This window comes from Ovis aries, chromosome X (genome assembly GCF_016772045.2).
Source record: "Ovis aries strain OAR_USU_Benz2616 breed Rambouillet chromosome X, ARS-UI_Ramb_v3.0, whole genome shotgun sequence".
Taxonomy (NCBI): domain Eukaryota; kingdom Metazoa; phylum Chordata; class Mammalia; order Artiodactyla; family Bovidae; genus Ovis; species Ovis aries.
This window is the reverse complement of record NC_056080.1, coordinates 131,284,791-131,304,690: the sequence shown is the minus strand read 5'-3', so window position 1 is coordinate 131,304,690 and position 19,900 is coordinate 131,284,791. Positions and strand designations below refer to the sequence as shown.

Below are 19,900 nucleotides of genomic sequence, written 5' to 3'. Positions count from 1 at the left end.
ATTTTTTTGGAATTGAGCTGCAGGAGCTGCTTGTATATTTTTGAGATTAATTCTTTGTCAGTTGCTTCATTTGCTATTATTTTCTCCCATTCTGAAGGCTGCCTTTTTACCTTGCTTATAGTTTCCTTCATTGTGCAAGAGCTTTTAAGTTTAATTAGGTACCATTTGTTTATTTTTGCTTTTATTTCCATTACTCTGGGAGGTGGGTCATAGAGGATCCTGCTATGATTTATGTCAGAGAGTGTTTTGCCTAAGTTTTCCTCTAGGAGTTTTATAGTTTCTGGTCTTACATTTAGATCTTTAATCCATTTTGAGTTTATTTTTGTGTATGGTGCTAGAAAGTGTTCTAGTTTTATTCTTTTACAGGTGGTTGACCAGTTTTCCCAGCACCACTTGTTAAAGAGATTGTCTTTTCTCCACTGTATATTCTTGCCTCCTTTGTCAAAGATAAGATGTTCATAGGTGTGTGGATTTATTTCTGGGCTTTCTATTTTGTTCCATTGATCTATATTTCTGTCTTTGTGCCAGTATCATAGTGTCTTGATGACTGTAGCTTTGTAGTATAGTCTGAAGTCAGGCAGATTGATTCCTCCAGTTTCATTCTTCTTTCTCAAGATTGCACTGGCTATTTGAGGTTTTTTGTATATCCATACAAATTGTGTAATTATTTGTTCTCATTCTCTGAAAAATGCCATTGGTAGCTTGATATGGATTGCATTGAATCTATAGATTGCTTTGGGTAGTATACTCATTTTCACTATGTTGATTTTTCTGACCCAAAAACATGGTATATTTCTCTATCAAAGAAATCTATGATTTCTTTCATCAGTGTTTTATAGTTTTTTGTTACTTTAGGTAGCTTTATTCCTAAGTATTTTATTCTTTTTGCTACAATGGTGAATGGAATTGTTTCCTTAATTTCTCTTTCTGTTTTCTCATTATTAGTGTATAGGAATGCAAGGGATTTCTGTGTGTTAATTTTATATTCTGTGACTTTATTCATTGATTAGCTATAGTAATTTCCTGGTGGAGTCTTTAGGGTTTTCTATGTAGAGGATCATGTCATGTGCAAACAGTGAGAGTTTTACTTCTTTTCCAATCTGTATTACTTTATTTCTTTTTCTTCTCTGATTGCTGTGGCTAAAACTTCCAAAACTACGTTGAATATTAGTAGTGAGAGTGGGCATCCTTGTCTTGTTTCTGACTTTAGGGGAAATGCTTTCAATTTTTCACAATTGAGGATAATGTTTGCTGTGGGTTTATCATATATGGCTTTTATTATGTTGAGATATTCTATTCCTGCTTTCTGAGGTTTTTTTTTTTAAAATCATAAATGGATGTTGAATTTTGTCAAAGGCTTTCTCTGCATCTATTGAGATAATCATATGGTTTTTATCTTGCAATTTGTTAATGTAGTGTATCATATTGATTGATTTGCAAATATTGAAGAATCCTTGTGTCCCTGGGATAAAGCCCACTTGGTCATGATGTATGATCTTTTTAATATGTTGTTGGATTCTGTTTGATAGAGTTTTGTTAAGGATTTTTTTATCTATGTTCATCAGTGATATTGGCCTGTAGTTTTCTTTTTTTGTGGCATCTTTGTCTGGTTTTGGTATTAGGGTGATGGTGGCCTCATAGAATGAGTTTGGCAGTTTACCTTCCTCTGCAATTTCTGGAAGAGTTTGAGTAGGATAGGTGTTAGTACTTCTCTAAAATTTTGGTAGAAATCAGCTGTGAAGCCATCTGGTCCTGGGCTTTTGTTTGTTAGAAGACTTCTGATTACAGTTTTGATTTCTGTGCTTGTGATGCGTCTGTTAAGATTTTCTATTTCTTTCTGGTTCAGTTTTGGAAAGTTGTACTTTTCTAAGAATTCTTCCATTTCTTCCAAGTTGTCCAGTTTATAATCATACAGTTGCTGATAGTAGTCTCTTATGATCCTTTGTATTTCTGTGTTGTCTGTTGTGATTTTTCCATTTTCATTTCTAATTTTGTTGATTTGATTTTTCTCCCTTTGTTTCTTGATGAGTCTGGCTAATGGTTTGTCTATTTATTTATCTTCTCAAAGAGCCAGCTTTTAGCTTTGTTGATTTTTGCTATGGTCTCCTTTCTTTTTTTTTTTTTTTGCATTTATTTCTGCCCTGATTTTTACGGTTTCTTTCATTCTACTAACCCTGGGGTTCTGCATTTCTTTTTTTTTTCTAGTTGCTTTAGGTGTAGAGTTTGGTTATTTATTTGATTTTTCTCCTGTTTCTTGAGGTAAGCTTGTATTGCTTATGAACCTTCCCCTTAGCACTGCTTTTACTGAATCCCATAGGTTTCGAGTTGTTGTGTTTTCATTTTCATTTGTTTCTATGCATATTTTTATTTCTTCTGTGATTTGTTGCTTATTCAGAAGTGTGTTGTTTAGCCTCCATATGGTTGTATTTTTAATATTTTTTCCTATAGTTGACATCTAATCTTACCACATCATGATCAGAAAAGATGCTTGAGATGATTTCAATTTTTTTGAATTTACTGAGGCTAGATTTATGGCCCAGGATGTGACCTATCCTGGAGAAGTTTCCGTGTGCACTTGAGAAAAAGGTTAAATTCATTTGTTTGGGGTGTAATGTCCTATAGATATCAATTAGGTCTAACTAGTCCATGGTATCATTTAAAGTTTGTGTTTCCTTGCTAATTTTCTGTTTAGTTGATCTATCCATAGGTGTAAGTGGGGTTATTAAAGTCACCCACTATTATTGTGTTACTGTTAATTTCTTCTTTCATACTTGATAGCATTTGCCTTACATATTGAAATGCTCCTATGTTGGGTGTATATATATTTATAATTGTTATATCTTCTTGGATTGATCCTTTGATCATTAGGTAGTGTCCTTCTTGTCTCTTTTCACGGCCTTTATTTCAAAGTCTATTTTATCTGATATGAGTATTGCTACTCCTGCTTTCTTTTGGTCTCCATTTGCGTGAAATATCTTTTTCCAGCCCTTCATTTTCACTCTGTATGTGTCCCTAGGTTTGAGGTGGGTCTCTTGTAGGCAACATATATAGGGGTCTTGTTTTTGTATCCATTCAGCCAGTCTTTGTCTTTTGGTTGGGCCATTCAATCCATTTACATTTAAGGTAATTATTGATAAGTATGATCCCATTGCCATTTACTTTGTTGTTTTAGGTTCGAGTTTATAAACCTTCTCTGTGTTTCCTGTCTGGAGAAGATCCTGTAGCATTTGTTGAAGAGCTGGTTTGGTGGTGCCGAATTCTCTCAGCTTTTGCTTGTCTGTAAAGCTTTTGATTTCTCCTTCATATTTGAATGAGATCCTTACTGGGTACAGCAATCTGGGTTGTAGGTTTTCCTCTTTCATCACTTTAAGTATGTTCTGCCATTCCCTTCTGGCCTGAAGAGTTTCTATTGAAAGATCAGCTGTTATCCTTATGGGAATCCCCTTGTGTGTTATTTATTGTTTTTCCCTTGCTGCTTTTAATATTTGTTCTTTGTATTTGGTCTTTGTTAATTTGATTAATATGTGTCTTGGGGTGTTTTGCCATGGGTTTATCCTGTTTGGGACTCTCTGGGTTTCTTGGACTTGGGTGGCTATTTCCTTCCCCATTTTAGGGAAGTTTTCAATAATTATCTCCTCAAGTATTTTGTCATGGCCTTTCTTTCTGTCTTCTTGGACTCCTATTATTAGAATCTTGGGGCATTTAACATTATCCCAGAGGTTTCTGAGGTTGTCCTCATTTAATTCTTTTTTTTCCTCTATGCTTCATTTATTTCCACCATTCTATCTTCCACCTCACTTATGTTATCCACTGCCTCAGTTATTCTACTGTTGGTTCTCTCCAGAGTGCTTTTCATCTCAGTTATTGCGTTATTCATTATTGATTGATTCTTTTTTATTTCTTCTAGGTTCTTGTTAAACTTTTCTTACATCTTCTCAATCCTTGTCCCCAGACTATTTATCTGTATCTCCATTTTGTTTTCAAGATTTTGTATTATTTTTACTATTCTGAATTCTTTTTCAGATACACTCGCTATCTTCTCCTCTTTGGTTTGGTTTGGTGGGCTGTTATCATGTTCCTTTCCCTGCTGAATATTTCTCTGCCTTTTCATCTTGTTTAGATTGCTGTGTTTGGGGTGGCCTTTCTCTATGCTGGATGTTTGTGGTTCCTCTTTATTGTGGAGGTTCCCCGCTGTGGGTGGGGTTGGATGAGTAGCTTGTCAAGGTTTCCTTGTTAGGGAAGCTTGCATCAGTGTTCTGGTGGGTGGAGCTGGATCTATTATCTCTGGAGTGCAATGAAGTGTCCAGTAGTGAATTTTGAGGTGTCTATGGGTTTGGTGTGACTTTTGGCTGCCTGTATTTTAATGCTCAGGGTTATGTTCCTGCATTGTTGGAGTATTAGCTTGGTATGTCTTGCTCTGAAACTTGTTGGCTCTTGGGGGAACTTGGTTTCAGTGTAGGTATGGAGGGTTTTGGATGAGCTCTTATCGATTAAAGTTCCCTGGAGTCAGGAGTTTTCTGGTGTTCTCAAGTTTTAGATTTTAACCTCCTGCCTCTAGCTTTCAGTCTTATTCTTACAGTAGCCTCAAGACTTCTACATCTATACAGCACCAATGATAAAACATCTAGGTTAATGGTGAAAAGATTCTCCATAGTGAGGGACACCCAGAGAGGTTCACAGAGTTACATGGAGAAGAGAATAGGGAGGAGGGAGATAGAGGTGACCAGGAGGAGAATAGGGGGAATCAAAAGGGGCATGAGCAATCTAGCCAGTAATCAGTTCCCTATTTGCTCTCCACAGCCTGGAACATCCAGAGAGGTTCATAGAGTTAAATAGAGAAGAGAAGGGGGAGGGAGGAGATAGAGGTGACCCGGGGGAGAAAAAGGAGAGTCAAAAGGGGAGAGAGCAATCATGCCAGTAATCACACTCCAAAGTAAAAATGGGTACTGAAAATTGGATTCTTAAAGGTACAAAATTGATAACAAATACCAAAAAGCAAAGATTAAAAATGTAGAGTAGAGGTTAAACTCTCAAAAATACAATATAAAAAAAACAAACAAAGGCACAAATATTATAAATATATATATATATGAAATTTGCTTAAAAGTAGGTCTTTTTTTGCAAGGTAATAGGACGTTTTAAAAATGAAAATTAAAAGAGTAATAAAGAACTTAGAAATAAAAGAAACTTAAGTTAAAAAATGATGATAGTAAAGTATATCTAGGAATTTCTCTGGAGCTGTTGAGGGCAGTGTGGGGTCAGTTCAGTTTCAGATAGTTCATTGTTCCAGCTTATACTTCTTCTCAGGGTCTATAAGGCCCCTTCCAATGTAGTCACTGCTAACTACAGGGTTTTAATCTGTTGCACCTGTCTCTTTCAAATCGTTTCCCTCTTCTTTATTTTGGCTTCCTCTGTTTGCAAGTCTCTTCAGGGTCTAATTTCCACCCTGACACAAGGGGGTGTAGGAGGTCATTTGTTTAGGTTCAGTTGTGCCGTGCGGAGGGAGGTACACTGCAAACAAATATCACTGGCATGTGTGGGGCATGCTTGCATTGTTGGGCCACACTGGGCTTGCCCCCACTCACGGCGTGTGTGCTTTCCCTGTCTACACTGCTCAGGCTCCAAGTTGTTCTGCAGGAGAACTGTCTAAAGCGGGCCCTGGGTTGCATGCACGTCCCAGATCTATGCTGCTCAGGTTCAGGTTCTCACATACTCCACAAAAGCACAGACTCGGTTGGGCCTGCATTTTGTGCCTTTCCGAGGTCCTAGCAGCTCCAGTGACCAGCTTGGTGAGTGCACTCTCCCCAGGTGGGTGGTGTGTCTTATCACCTCCGGTCCCAGCCCCTCGGTTTTCTGGGTGCTCTGCGAGAGTGCCATCTCAGGTGTGCCGTGTGTCTCCTCTGGGGAGCTGATCTCTGACTGTGACCCTCCTGGTGGATGTCAACCATCCAGGATCCCAGGAAGACTTTGTTAACAACTGGGAGCCTGCTCACAGTTTGGTAGAGGGTGCCGTGTCAGGAGCTGAGATTGCCCCTCGCCTTTCAGCTCTGGCTGTCTAGACTGCCTCTCTGCCTCAGGCATGGGGAGGGGCCAGTGCACAACCCGGTTAGCTCCCTGATTGTCCTCAGGGCATTCAGGCCCTGTCCTTACCCTAAGCATGTAGCCTGCACCTCCCTGTTCAGCCCCTGCTTGCTGCTGGTGGACACGAGCGTCTGAGCTTCTTCTCCACTGGGAGCTGCAATTAGGTGCATAATCTGTGGGTCCCCCCTCCTTATGTTGCCCTCTGAGATTCCAAAACTCCCCACAGGCCCACTGGTGAGAGGGTTTCCTGGTGTTTGGAAACTTCTCCTCCTTCACAACTCCCTCCCCAGGATGGGTCTCTGTCCCTAACTCTTTTGCCTCTATTTTTATCTTTTATATTTTGTCCTACCTCCTTTTGAAGAGAATTGGCTGCTTTTCTGGGTGCCTGGTATCCTCTGCCAGTGTTCAGAAGTTGTTTTGTGGAATTTGTTCAGCGTTCAAATGATCTTTCAATGCATTTTGTGGGGGAGAAATTGGTCTCCCCATCCTATTCCTTTGCCATCTTAGGACTGCCTGCAGGAGGTGTGAATCTTACCAGCACATGGGTGGTGGCAGCGGGGATGGGCTGGCACCACCGCATCCCTCTCAGTTAGATGAGGGTGGCAATGCAGGCACTTCGGGGACCCGCAGGGGACTCAGAACTGAGAAAGCACCCAGGGACATGCACACTTAGCTGCCGAGGCCCAAAATGTAATTTTTAATTATCCATTATTTACTGATGAATTATTGTATCTAAAAATAGGGGCATGAATGTTCCTTCTGTAGACAGAGTATAAAATCTCAATTTGTGGGAATTTGGAATGGCAATCAAATAACAGCAACCATTCAGCAATAAATTACTATTTATAAAAAGTATACATACAATTACTTACTTGAAATGGTTTGGGATTGAACTCAAATGTTTTTACAAATACATATCAGTCACATACTATTCCAGGACAGCTTTGCCTGAGTTTAATGATACCCTTCCCTTTTTCTGTCACCTGAACCCAGTGGTATTTTGAGCTACCTAAAAAGGTGTCATAAGATTCTAATAAGAATGCTCAAAGGGATTTTAACTATATTCAGATTTTCCTTTTATAAAGCAACGACTTTAGTGAGATGCAACTGATATATGTGTTTCTCTTTTTAATAACTCTATGCTATGTGGCCCATTGAGGAGAGGCAGAGAATGTCACAAAATCAAAATTAGAGGCATAAGGGATACTGCTTAAAAAAAGAAGGCAAAAACAATGTTGTGACTGCTTTGTTTATGGTTGTTATTTTAATTTTTGTCTTTCTCTTTTCCTCTGTGTCTCTGTCTCTCTTACACACACACACAGACACACACACACACACACAAACACACACACAGAGTTTTGACAGTTTTATTATCTTCCCTTATTCTCCCATTCAAATTATGTTGATATACCCTGGGGCCTGGTATCAGAGGGTACCCTTTGTAAAATCTAACAAATGAGTGAAAGTACTAAAGAGAAGTGACTCCATGAGGGCGACTTTCTGATTTTTTTTTTTCTTTTTTAGGATTTTATATTCCTTTTAAGAAAACTCCCCACAAATCCCTGGATAAATGCCATAGGCTATAGATATTTAGCAAAAGTTCCCTGGGGATAATGTATGAAATTTCTAATCAATATGAAATTTCAAATCAATAATGTTACATTTTGCAAAGTCTGTAAAACTTTCCAGGCTGAGAAAATCCAAGACAAATTGACAAATGAGATTTTATATATCGGTCTTCCAGATTCACCCACAAATAATGGTATGGTAGAAGATACCAAATAATTCATAATGACATAATCCTTTGCAATCAAATTAATGATTCAAATGTAAATGAACTCTTAAGACGAAGGTGAAAAATATAACCCATTACTCAAGAGATCTATAGCTTTGCTAAAATTCTACTTTATTTAGCTGGAAGTCCTCTGGTCCTTTTGTATTCTTGGCACAGTTCTCCATTGGGTGTCTGACTCATCTCTAATCCTTAACATAAATTATTCTGATTTTCAGCTAGAACTGTGGTTTACATATGTGCACTGTTTGTGTATGAATGGTCCCTGCATATATGTCAGAGTGGGGAGAGTGCTCATGCCTTTCATAGGTCTAAGCTACTTTCCCCATAAATCTACAGCTTTAGCCTTAAGGGAGTGTTCTGCTCTGGTTTCACGCTTAGTGAAGTGTTTGATTCATCACTTTGCATCTCTCTGTCTGTACCACTCTCCTCCATCCCCTCCTTTGTCTTGGATAGCTCGTTTTATGTTTTAAGTTCTGGGTCATGGGTACATTTTCTCCCCCTAACAGGAGCTGGCCTTAAAGATTCCATTTTAAAAATACTTTCAAAATTGAAGTAAGCCATTTTCTCCCTCTCTCATCTGTATCTTCATTTCTAGAGTTATCAAATTAGACAATATCAAATATTTGCTGCAACCTTTCCCTCAATGCATATATACAGCTAGATCAGTGGGAAGATAGTTCCTCTAGAAATGCCTGGGGAAAAATAGCAGGGCATTTGCAGAAGGGAGGCTTGGAGAGATCATTTAATCCAGGCCCCTGCCTTTAGGCTGCTGCCAAATTATTTAGGTTTCAGGATTATTGCAGCTCCCCTTGAAGATCTACATAGTTTCCATCCAGGTGTTTCATTCTAGTCTGTTTCACTAGAATACCCCAAAACCATCTTCCTTATATCCCACTGGACCACTTTTTTAAACTATAATTTTATCCCATTTCCTTGTTTATTCTTCTATATAGGTAGAAATCAAAGGTTTAAAAATCCCCTCTAAAAATATTTCTTATACACACAGACACTATTTTGGTCACCCTTCAAGGCACAACCTCTTAGGCTACGTGGGTTTTCAGATGTCCTTAATGTGCTGTGTTCTAGGGTTCTCAAACCTCTTTGAAAAATTATCAAGAGAGTCTCTGATGTAAGAAGAGAAAGGCAGTCAATACTGAAAAAAGGAAAAGTTAATAAAGAAGGAGAGCAGAGAGCTTAGGAAGGCATATACTTTTCCATCACTACCATTCCATAGTTCATCAGAATTGAAAACCTAGAAATCAACCCCTTCTCCTTCTTCTCCTTCATGCCACATATACAGTTACCAAGTCTCACCATTTCTATGCCTATCTCCAAAACCAAGCCCTTGATCCCTCTTTCACTACCCTTGCTAACTCACCCCCACCCTACCCCCCAACACATAAACAAGCCCTGTGTACTACTCAAGGTCTATCCTTCAACAGTTTGAATGAGCATCATTGTAACAGTTCTTAACCAGTCTATTTTCAGTTTGCCACCTAATTCATCTTCTAGCCAATACTACAAAATTATATTTCTAAAATGTCAATTTGAACATTATTTCTTTGGCTCTAAATCATTGGATGGTCACTATTACCTAAGAATGAAGTCTATTTTTAAATCTAATCATAGGAGGCTTTGTATGAGTTTAGTCTAGCTTACCTGTTTGGCTTCAATAAACTAACATTTCCCATTCACATCATATACCCCTCCATTGTACTGGGTAATTGTTTTTCCTTAAATAGGCTACATATTTTATGCCTTTGTGCCTTTTTACTTGTTCTTCTCTGTCTAGAATATTATTTTTGTCATGCCCCTGATTTAACCTGCTTAAACATTATCTCTGTGGAACAGTCTCCAATCTCCCAGACATAGTTTTTCACATGTCTCTTTTTAACTCTTAACTCATAATTTTTCAACAATTTCTTTATACCTACAAGTCTGTTACTATATTGAGAGGGACTCTATCTTATTCACTTTGTATTGTCTTTTTTTTTTTTCAATGCCTAGTACAGTGTCTACTGTAGATGTGGTTCTCTGAAGACTTTTTAGGATGGGTGAATGGATGAAAATATTTGAAGATGAAGAGAGGGAGCTCTGATAGACAGATGGTCAAACTAGAGGACATCCCATAGTGGTTATCTATACCTTTGTTTGGAAGGCTGACTTATGTCAGTTTGAGAAATAGGGAACTTGAGTTTTTGAAGTTGGGTCCCCTGGATGAGTAGCTAGGTAGCCAAAGGCAGAAACTCAAAGGTATTTAAAAGCTGTGGCTAAGAATCACAATAAGCGAGATGGCTATATGCAGGCACCCATTTCTGGGGCCCTTCTTCCTGTCCCACTACTTCCAAGCGACCTGCCCTCTGGAGCTTCATACTAGACTTAGATGCCAGACTCTTCCTAGGTTGCTGACATTAAGAACATACATGTCCCAGTTGTGGAGTTGGCAGTGCTTTTATTTCTCTGAGGAAACTTCTGTAAACAAAGTACTTTGTTTTGTCTTCCTCCCATCTAGCTTCCATCCATACCAGATTTCCCCCCATCCCCCACCATTCCCACATAATGCACTACAGGCCAAATTAGGATGGCAGCTCTCATTCTGAAGCTGACATGACACTCTGAAGATCTTCACCAGCCAAATTACTCTCCATAGATTGCTTAATTTCTGGAACATGTTCCATAATCACACTTTTCTCCTGACTACGCTTCATCGTCTCCTCTTCCTTATCTCTCTGCTCCATTTCCTTTCCTTTGCTGACAGCAGGTGGCCAGTGGTGTCTTGGAAGGAGAACCTGGCAGCAATTCAACCCAAAGCAACAGAAACTGTGATTCAGTTAACTATTATTTGCCAAGTATAGACTTTGATGGGAGATCAAGATTTTTCTTACAGACTGCATAGGTGGCCAGGACTGAGGGTAGAGGTGTAATGTGGGAAAGTGGTACAGAGAAAAGCAATATCCAGATTTGCAACCATTGTCAGTCCATCAAAAGCCAACTTGATTCTTCCATACTGTTTATAAAATGAGATTAAAATTCATGGAAAATATTGCCTTAGAATGTTCATGGTTAAACTGGCAATGCACCCATTTTACAGATGGTCACTGGTGAGAGAAGATGTCACCAAAGTCCCTCATAGTAAAATTGAAAAATACACACCAGAATAGAATTCCTTGGTGTCTTCACCCTCAGGTCCTATGTACTTGCTGAAATCTCCTTGAAATCAACTTCATTCAAAATTTATTTATATTAAATTTTCAATTCTAGTTCCATCTTCAACAAAAATTGTTATAAGCCCATTCTCTGGCTCTGTAGAGGCAGAAGTGAATTTCAATGGATTCTCAGTTCCCTGGGTATATTCTCAAATGAACTACATTTTCATTGTAAAATACCAATTTTTTCAACACCTAATGAATTCACAAACATCTAGTTCTCAAGGATGTGTAATGAACCCTAGAAAGTTTTTAGGAAGCAATAGCCACTGGCATAGCATTTTGCAGCTGAAAAAAATGAAGGCTTTAAAGAGTTACTTGAAGATTACAAATGATAGAACCTAGTTTCCCACTCTGGGCCTCCTTCAGCTTCCCTTTTTGGGGAGCCACCTAAGTCTCCATTAAAGACAGAACAGGTAAGTCTCTTTGCTGTTTTATTTGTCTAATATTCAGCAAAAATCAAAGCTTTTGACTGTGTGGGCAAAGAAAGGGAGGGAAAAGAAAGGCAAGGTGAGACAGAGCAGGCATGGGGTCAGAAGTAGTCTTGCTGCTTGTCCAGAATAATGAATGGGTGAGTCGGCCCCATGCCACAAGTGATCTGACCACATCCTGGCTTCTCCACAGCACACAAAGACTATGACACAAGACAGGCAGTGCTCCACTTGGCTTTCTTCACTAACACTTCACATCAGCCTATTATTCTGACATTCCCACAGTGTTACTACTCTACTATTAGAAAGGGAAAATTGGCAGGCAACGCATATCTAAAGTTATTTCATTAAAGCTGACAGCTTTAAAATGTGCTTCTGAAGGGGACAAGGGTAGATTTCAAACAACTATGTGCTAGTCCTCAAATAAGCAACGGGTCTTAGATTTTTCTTCACGGCTTTACCAAGTTTACACACCACGTTTTTCTGGAGCACCTGATTCAAAGACAGTAACAGTTATAGAAAATGACGCACTGCCCAAGGGTTATTTGACATCTAAACCCCAGGTCTAGGTGAGAAACTAGACATGTCAATTGTTTAAATCCCCAAATCATAGAAACTCTCAAGAATCCACCTAACTCGGTATGAGAGAAGAGGTTGAAGATGAAGATGTCATTAAAAGTTCCTTGAGCCACTGTCAACTCTGGCCTTCCAAACCTATTGCTGTCTCTTTTTCACTTTGTCATTCATTATGTATTTCTTTGACTATTTTCTCTCAGGAGACAGCATGGTATATGAGAAACAGCATGGACTTTGGTAACAGACTAACCCAAATTTATAATCTTGTTCCTTTGTGGCTATGAGACCTTGGGCAATTTGCTTACCCACTCTGTACTGCTATTTTGTCATCTGAAAAAACAGGTATGCTTATAACTACCTCATGGGTTTGTTGAAATGATTAAATAATAGTGAGTGAAATAGAAAGCTCTTGAATATTAGTAACTTCATTTCCCCTTTTCTTTCCCTGCTTTCTCTGTCAGGTATCACGCTGACTATGCTTCTTTTTGCATAGTCTTGTTACTACCTCACAGGATTAACGGGCCAGTGTGCACATTGCTCAGCCTTTACACAGAATCCAAAATGCCAAGTATGACAGTGATTCCAAGCATGGGATTTGGTGTCAGATTGCTTCAGCTCAAACCCTAGCTCTGTTACTAGCTGTGTTTCCTTGGACAAATTATTTAACTTCTTCCAGGCTCAATTTCTCTATTTGTAAAACAAGAATAATACTCCTACCCCATAGGATTGCAATGAATATGTAATAGGTTACCTCATATCTCAGGCCATAATAGATGTTCAATAAATGTGCATTGTTAAAAATCCATTGTTAAAAAGTGATCTACTGCTATCTTCTCAGAGAGGCTTTCCTTGACACTGTATTAAAAATGGTAGCCATTACTCTTATTCCCTTTTATCTCACCCTGTTTCATTTTTATTCTCAACAATTATAAACCTCTGACTAGACATATATTTATCTGTATATTTGCTTATGTTTATCTTGTTCCCTATCTACCATTAGAACATTACGTCCATGAAAGCAATCTCTTTCTTTTCTTTAATCCCCAACACCTAGAAGAGTACTTGGAACTTGTGTGTGTGTTAGTCACTCAATGATGCCTGACTCTTTGTGACCGCATGGACTGCAGTCCACCAGGTTCCTCTGTCCATGAGATTTTCCAGGCAAGGATACTGGAGTGGGTTGCCATTTCCTTCTCCAGGGGATCTTCCCAACCCAGGGATCGAACCCAGGTCTCCTGCACTGCAGGCAAATTCTTTACTGACTGAGCTACATTGGAACTTAGTTGGTACTAAATAAACATCCACTCACTGGGTGAATGTATTCTACTTAAGGCATTCCAATTAGAGGAGAAGCTCAGCTCTTTCAGGATAAGGAGGTCATAACCTGAGTATAGGAGCCTTGCTATTCTCTATTGATCTTTCTCCTAGGAAGACCATCCTGAAAGCTGAGCTAAATCCTCTGGGTGACTGGAACACTTGATTACTTAAGTGAAGACATAAACTCCTGCTTACATGGCAGCCTGGCTATGAGGCCTGTAATTAAGTTCACTAAGACATCTTGTATTTTATATGGCTTTTCAAAAAAATATTCTGCTTCCTTTAAATTTTCTTCCCAGGTCATAAAAGATTTGGCGGGGGGCGGGGGGCGGGGGGCGGTTTTTATCTTAATAGAGTAATCCTGGATCTCAAACCCTGCCTTTTCCTTTCTAGTAGTATAGTACCAAAACATATACGACAGGTCAATGAGAGTCAGAGCAAGTCTCTACACAGTGGGAGTGAGTAGCAAGGGAGGTTCAAGCCAAGTGTTTCCAGCCAAATGCCTCCAGCCACCTGCATTGCCCATGTCTACTTGTAAATCACAGAACATTGAAATGCTAATCTTCACTGTCAGCTTGGTTTCAACTTTAACCCTGAGATCCTCTGTCGATGTTATACCTGGCTAAGCGTTGTCTATTTGGTATTCATGACTCTTTTCCCTCTTCTGATGTGAATTTCTGCATTGTCCCCAAAGCTTGCCTTCTGCTTATTTCCACACAACACTATTATTTTTAAGAAATAGATTGTAGCAAATGTCAGGAGAGAAAAGGGGATTAGGCATTAGCTCAGGGAGACGCCTAAGCCATTGTGTAGTGGCAAAGTGAAGCAGAGACACTCTACCAAATTGTGAGAGGAAATAGCTTTGAGCCTTAGCATTACTCATATATGCGTTAGATGCATGACCTTCAAGTGGCAGTAATGAATATCACTTTTCCTGTTGATAAATATTGATTACTCTGTGCTAGTGGGAATCTGAAGTCCATTTGGATTTGATAACTACCAGCTGTGACTTATTAAGAGGCTACATGCCCCTCAGCATGTTTGGCTGCTTGGGTAACTCCTGTTGTTACCCACCTACAAATTTTAGATTAGGGCTTTCGAAGCAAATATGGATCAAATAAGATTTCTGCCAGCACTTCTTCACTTTAGACCTGACTCCAAAGGTAGAGCTGAATTTTAATGGTTTGTGAAGGTGAGCCGTGTACACTGCTATTTACTTGTCCACAGCTTTATTAACTGTCCGCAACTACATCTCAGGGAGCATATGGTATAAGGGTGTCACATCTGAGTACTGTAATACCCCATTCTAAGGGTCCATGCTGTGGGTCATTTTTGAGGTAAAACATTCTTCTGCTGACATTCTTCTGGAGAATAATATCTCTTTGTAGGTTTAAGACACCTGGTTTGGGGTTGATGGCTTCTTGGGATCAAGTAAATTATGATGAACTAAATTCCATAATGTCAGACATCAGCTGTGAAAATAAAAAGCACCCTACTTAGCATAAGCCTGAAAATAAATACAACTTTTGGGCCCCAAGATGTGTACACTAATGAAAACTGGGCCGTTTGCCTCTGGACTCTATTTTTCATTTCTGTTTCTACCTCTCCTGTTTGATTTCATGGAGGATAAGTTTATTGTGGCATCTTTGCTCTATTTTCTTTTGGTGGTGGTGGCTGTTTTATGATCACAACAGAATATGATAAGAGAAGGCAAAAGAAAGAATGGTAAAATGCCCATAAACAAGAGAGAGGGACAAAATAGCATTTTTTGTTTTTTACAGGGCATCAAAAAACATTTGGAAAAGTGAAGGTGTTTCTCTTTATAGAGTAGGATGGAGAATACAATGTCAGAGATTTGATTTTCAGGCAATGTTCCTCATCAAATGTGTGATGCTCATAAAGTACTATGAACCCAGGAAGGTTTATCTTCATACTGACAGTGTGACTGTCTTTTGCCTTTTTTCTGCCCTCTGGAATTCATACTCCATCTTCCCTCTCTGAGCTTGACTTGGTCCTGATCTTTTCCTGTCAAAACCTGCTCATCTCCTTCATTTTCACTCAGCTGTAGATGACCGATATGTGATATGTTCCCTCTTCTAGGAAGATCATTGTGTAAAGATTAAAGAACGAAAGTGAAAAGAGACTTCTCTAGGATAAAGTCCAGGTATCCTCCCAAAAGTTGAGGAAAGTCTGAGATGCATGTGTGGACCACTTGTGAATATCAGTATCCTCCTTGTTACTTTGAAATCCTACCAAGGAGTATACTTTAAATTGCCCTTGCTCAGAAAAAGTCTTCATTCAGACTCCTGAGGAGATTTCTTTCTTTAAACATGTGGTAGAGATTGAAATTTATGTCCATTGCTGGAGTTCAGGCAAGCTAAGGGCTAAAGGAAGACAGAAAGTTTTGTACATTTTTTTTGCAGCGGTTACTGAGGAAATAAAGGGAAATGGAGAGGCCATATGCTGTCTGGTGTCCCACTTGGTCTGAAGGATTGCTACCTGAGACCCATGGAAAACAAGAGTTAAGACTGAATCCAAATGAATTATTTTTACAATAGTAACAGGGAAAGATAATGTAATAAGCAATATTGCTTCAGTGCCCAAGTGAAAAAATGCTATAGATTGGGGGCAGAGTAGCACTTTCCCCCTCTTATCCAGAGTGGCATTAACACCGCAAGATCTGAAAAGACTGTAAGTGATATCTTGGTTCTTTACAAGATTTGCTACTTTGAAGAACACAAGAAGAGATCATCCTAAGCAAGAAATCATTGTCCCACAAGTTGGCATGGCAGCAGTGACAGCAGTAAAGTGACATTTTCGGTGTCCTCTTGGGGAACAGATATTGACAAAGACCTGAAATGGATGAATATGAAAATATCGCTTCTCAGCACAGGTGAGAAACTGTATAGCTGTATACATAGATTCTCCTGTATAACTTGGTGACACTTTGGGGGAGAGACTCAAGGGGCCCTGAAATATGCAAGTGGAAACACTAAGACAGCGATATTCGTACTGATATTACAGTTCGTGTGACCTCATTTGTAACCATTGGTTGGAGATGTCTGAGGTATTCACACTGTATAAACAAGGATGGCTCTACTAAATCAGAACTTACCAGGTATGCATCTGAGTTTTCTTTCTTTTCTTTTAAGCAATGACTATGGCTTTCTGCTTAAGAATCTACAACCTTTAAACAAAGCTCCTTTTTGGTTAAAAGCACACATCTATGTCAGAGCTACCCTGGTGGAAAGTTGTAAAGCTGACTTGCCCTCATAAGAATCAAATTCCCAGCCTTGACCTCATTAGTATGTTCTAACCATCTGCATTAACTGGCTGTGATCCTGGGAAACATTTTCCTTCTGAATTCTCAAAATGAGTAAAAATTAGAAGACTCTCTGAGTCAATGGCCTTAGGCTTAGAAGAGGCAATGTAAAATAAAGATAAACGTCTGCTTTGGGCAGGGTTTAAAAACTGCGCCAAGAGAGAGTGGAACCTATATCCAGGGAATGGAAAAAATGTAAAGAAACTTGAGGTAAACAGATTTAATTAAAACAAAGACTTCCTAAATCCATTTTCTGTGATTATTTGTTATTATTCTTAGGAGCTGATTAAGCAGTAGCAGATGTCACAAATACACAAATCTTATTACACATATAAAATGTGTCTAGTACATGGAAGACCATGATTAGACCATTTCTGCAAGATACTGCTAACTACTTCCTATTTAATTTAAAAGGAAAATTTGACTTTAGATTTCTGAAAGTACATAAAATTTGAGTCAAACCTCGAATCACTTTCTGGGAAATTATTAAATCCAATTGAAGTTGTCCTTTTTATTCAGATAGATGAATATTCATTGAATATAAATATGTGTATAGCATTTAGGATAGGAAAACAATTATTTAACAAAGTTGATCTTTGCCCAAAAGAATAAAGAGGGCTAAAAAGTGAGAGTGGAGTAGAGGCCATTATTCCGTTCTAGCCAGCCAAGATGTTGCTTTACTTAGACAACATTCTGAAATGAAGGTAGTATGGAAAGAAAATTGTGAGATATGTCTTTGCTATGAGGTACTTTCGTTTATGGCTAATACTTGAGTCCCTGAGTAGTGTTCACCATGGGCCAGGCATAGTAACTACCTTGCATGTGTTTCGGTCGCTACCACAACTCTATGAGACAGGTATTACCATATTCCCATTTTATAGTAAAAGAAATGGAGATTAAAAAAAAATGTGACAAAACTTGCCCAAGGTCAGGACCATCAAGGTGCTGGAAGTATTTGGACTGTGAATCCTTAAATATTCAGAATGATTTTACCACCTTAAATAAGCATATACCCTTAATGGGCTTCCCAGGTGGCTCAGTGGTAAAGAATCCCCCTGCCAATGCAGGAGCCACAAGAGATGCAGGTTCGATCCCTGGGTCAGGAAGATCCCCTGGAGGAGGAAACGGCAACTCACTCCAGTATTCTTGCCTGGAGAATCCCATGGACAGAGGAGCCTGGTGGGCTACAGTCTACAGGGCTGCCAAGAATCAGACACGACTGAGTAACCGAGTACACATCCCTTTAATAAGAAAACATATTAAGCAAAAGAGAAAACATTCCAGAGTCATAGTATGCATGCTTCCCTAACTTCTGAAATGAGTAAATAAATATATGATGCATAGAGTGTATAGCAATTTCCTATGGAAGAATAACACATACTTTTCCAGGGTTGTGAGGTGTTCAAACCTATGTTAATTTCCAACTAGAATTGTTGTTGTTGTTGTTGCAGAGTTGGTGGGAGGGCTACTGTTCATAATACAGCATTAAATACTCCTTCTATAAGCTTCAATGACAGGAAATGGGAAACTGTGTCAATGTTCGGACTTGTGCTTGAGGATGGAATTAGGAAGGGAAAGAGGGTAGCCTGAGAACTGAAAAAGAACAGTATAATTTGTTGACCAAATTAAAGGATATTCACAAGACATATTTTTGAATTAATGAAGACATAAGCATCAAGAACTTGTCTCTGTTCCTTGTAAAGCTGCTAACATTTGTATTTACTAAAAAATATGTAGACTCCTGGTATTTCTTTCAGGATCTGGCAGAATATAATATCTGTGTCAGAAAATATTATTTCTTTTAGGATCTCCAAAAAGAAAAGAAAGAGTTGCTGGCTAGGATTACATTGCATTATTCCACTGTCTCTCTTTATTTCATTTAATAGGCTTTGGGGCAGTGGTCTCTCCGCTCTTTGTAAATACGGCAGCTCAACACTAACAGCAATGATAGGGAAGAGGAGGAGTTAGAACATCTGCAGGACTGCTTTCTAAATCTTTTCTAAGCCACAGCACCCAGTGTGATATAATTCCTTTTTCTAAACTGCTACAAAAAGGCTTTCAACTTCAAACAACCAGATAATAAACAAGCAGGTCCCTATGTGAGAGATCAAAAGGAAATTTTATATAACCCTATGTTTTGTAGCAATTTGGCAGGAAGGCTGTATGAGGCAGTCCACTATCTTATGTATTTCCCTGATTCTCAAAAGAGTGACTTAGTAGTAAAGAGAGATTTTTGCTGTCTCATATTTCCTAATTACCTAGTTTATTTTCCATATTCATTTCCATAATATTTTCTTAGCAAATTAATTATTTCAGATTTTATTTTGATGGTTAAAAAGGACTGAGCAAATCTTCCATTAAACATTAATAAAGTGCGGTAAGCAAAGTAAAAACTATTACTAAAATGCGGTAAGCAAAGTAAAAACTAATAACTGAACCTTTTCTAGGAAATGCTAATTGCAAGGCCAATCACATATATGTCCTCAAATTTAAACAACATTAGAGATTATTAATGAAAATTTTTGCATGTATCATAGTTTTATCAATAGAGATTACTCTGGAAATGATTAAATGAGAGGTTTAATGGGATACAGTAATTCATATGCAATTTGGATGGAATGATGATACTAGGAGTGGGGTGATGGTGTTGGGGATGCTGTGATGGAGCTGAAGACAAGTTGCATTATTTTCATCAAAAATCTCAGGAGAAAAAAAGCAGTTTGGTATAAGACTCAGGAAGAGATGGAGTTTTGTATTCTAATTCCATTTCTTGAATCCTGGATGATCTTGAATAAATGTCTCATCTCTCAGCTCTGTTTCCCTGCTGGGGGTGGGGGATCAAGTGCTGCTACCATCCAGTAGTTGTGCCTAAGTCATTATTTTAAATATTAAAAAAAAAAGCTTCACAAACATGCAGCAAATTCTAACAAATAATTTCAGGTAGCCCAGTGGAAAAGGTGCATGTACAAAGCTTCTAGTAATGTCTCCTATGACATGTCAAATTTGACAATGTAAACACATCAGTCATTAATTTCATTTGCTTTTTTCTGTAAAGCACAATACTAGATCGTGGTGGGGTGAATGGTGGATAATGTCTCTGGTTTAAAGAAGAACAAACTGAATGATGAATATAATCTTGACCTGTTTGCTCACTTCTTAGCAAAGGCCTCTG

At 38.6% G+C, this 19,900-nt stretch overlaps 1 protein-coding gene across 1 annotated transcript in view; it reads right to left on the bottom strand.

The window, feature by feature from the left end:
* Nucleotides 1-19,900, bottom strand: part of IL1RAPL2 (interleukin 1 receptor accessory protein like 2) — a 1,188,406-nt gene that overhangs the window by 186,499 nt on the left and 982,007 nt on the right. The gene's annotated exons all lie outside the window — the stretch shown is intronic.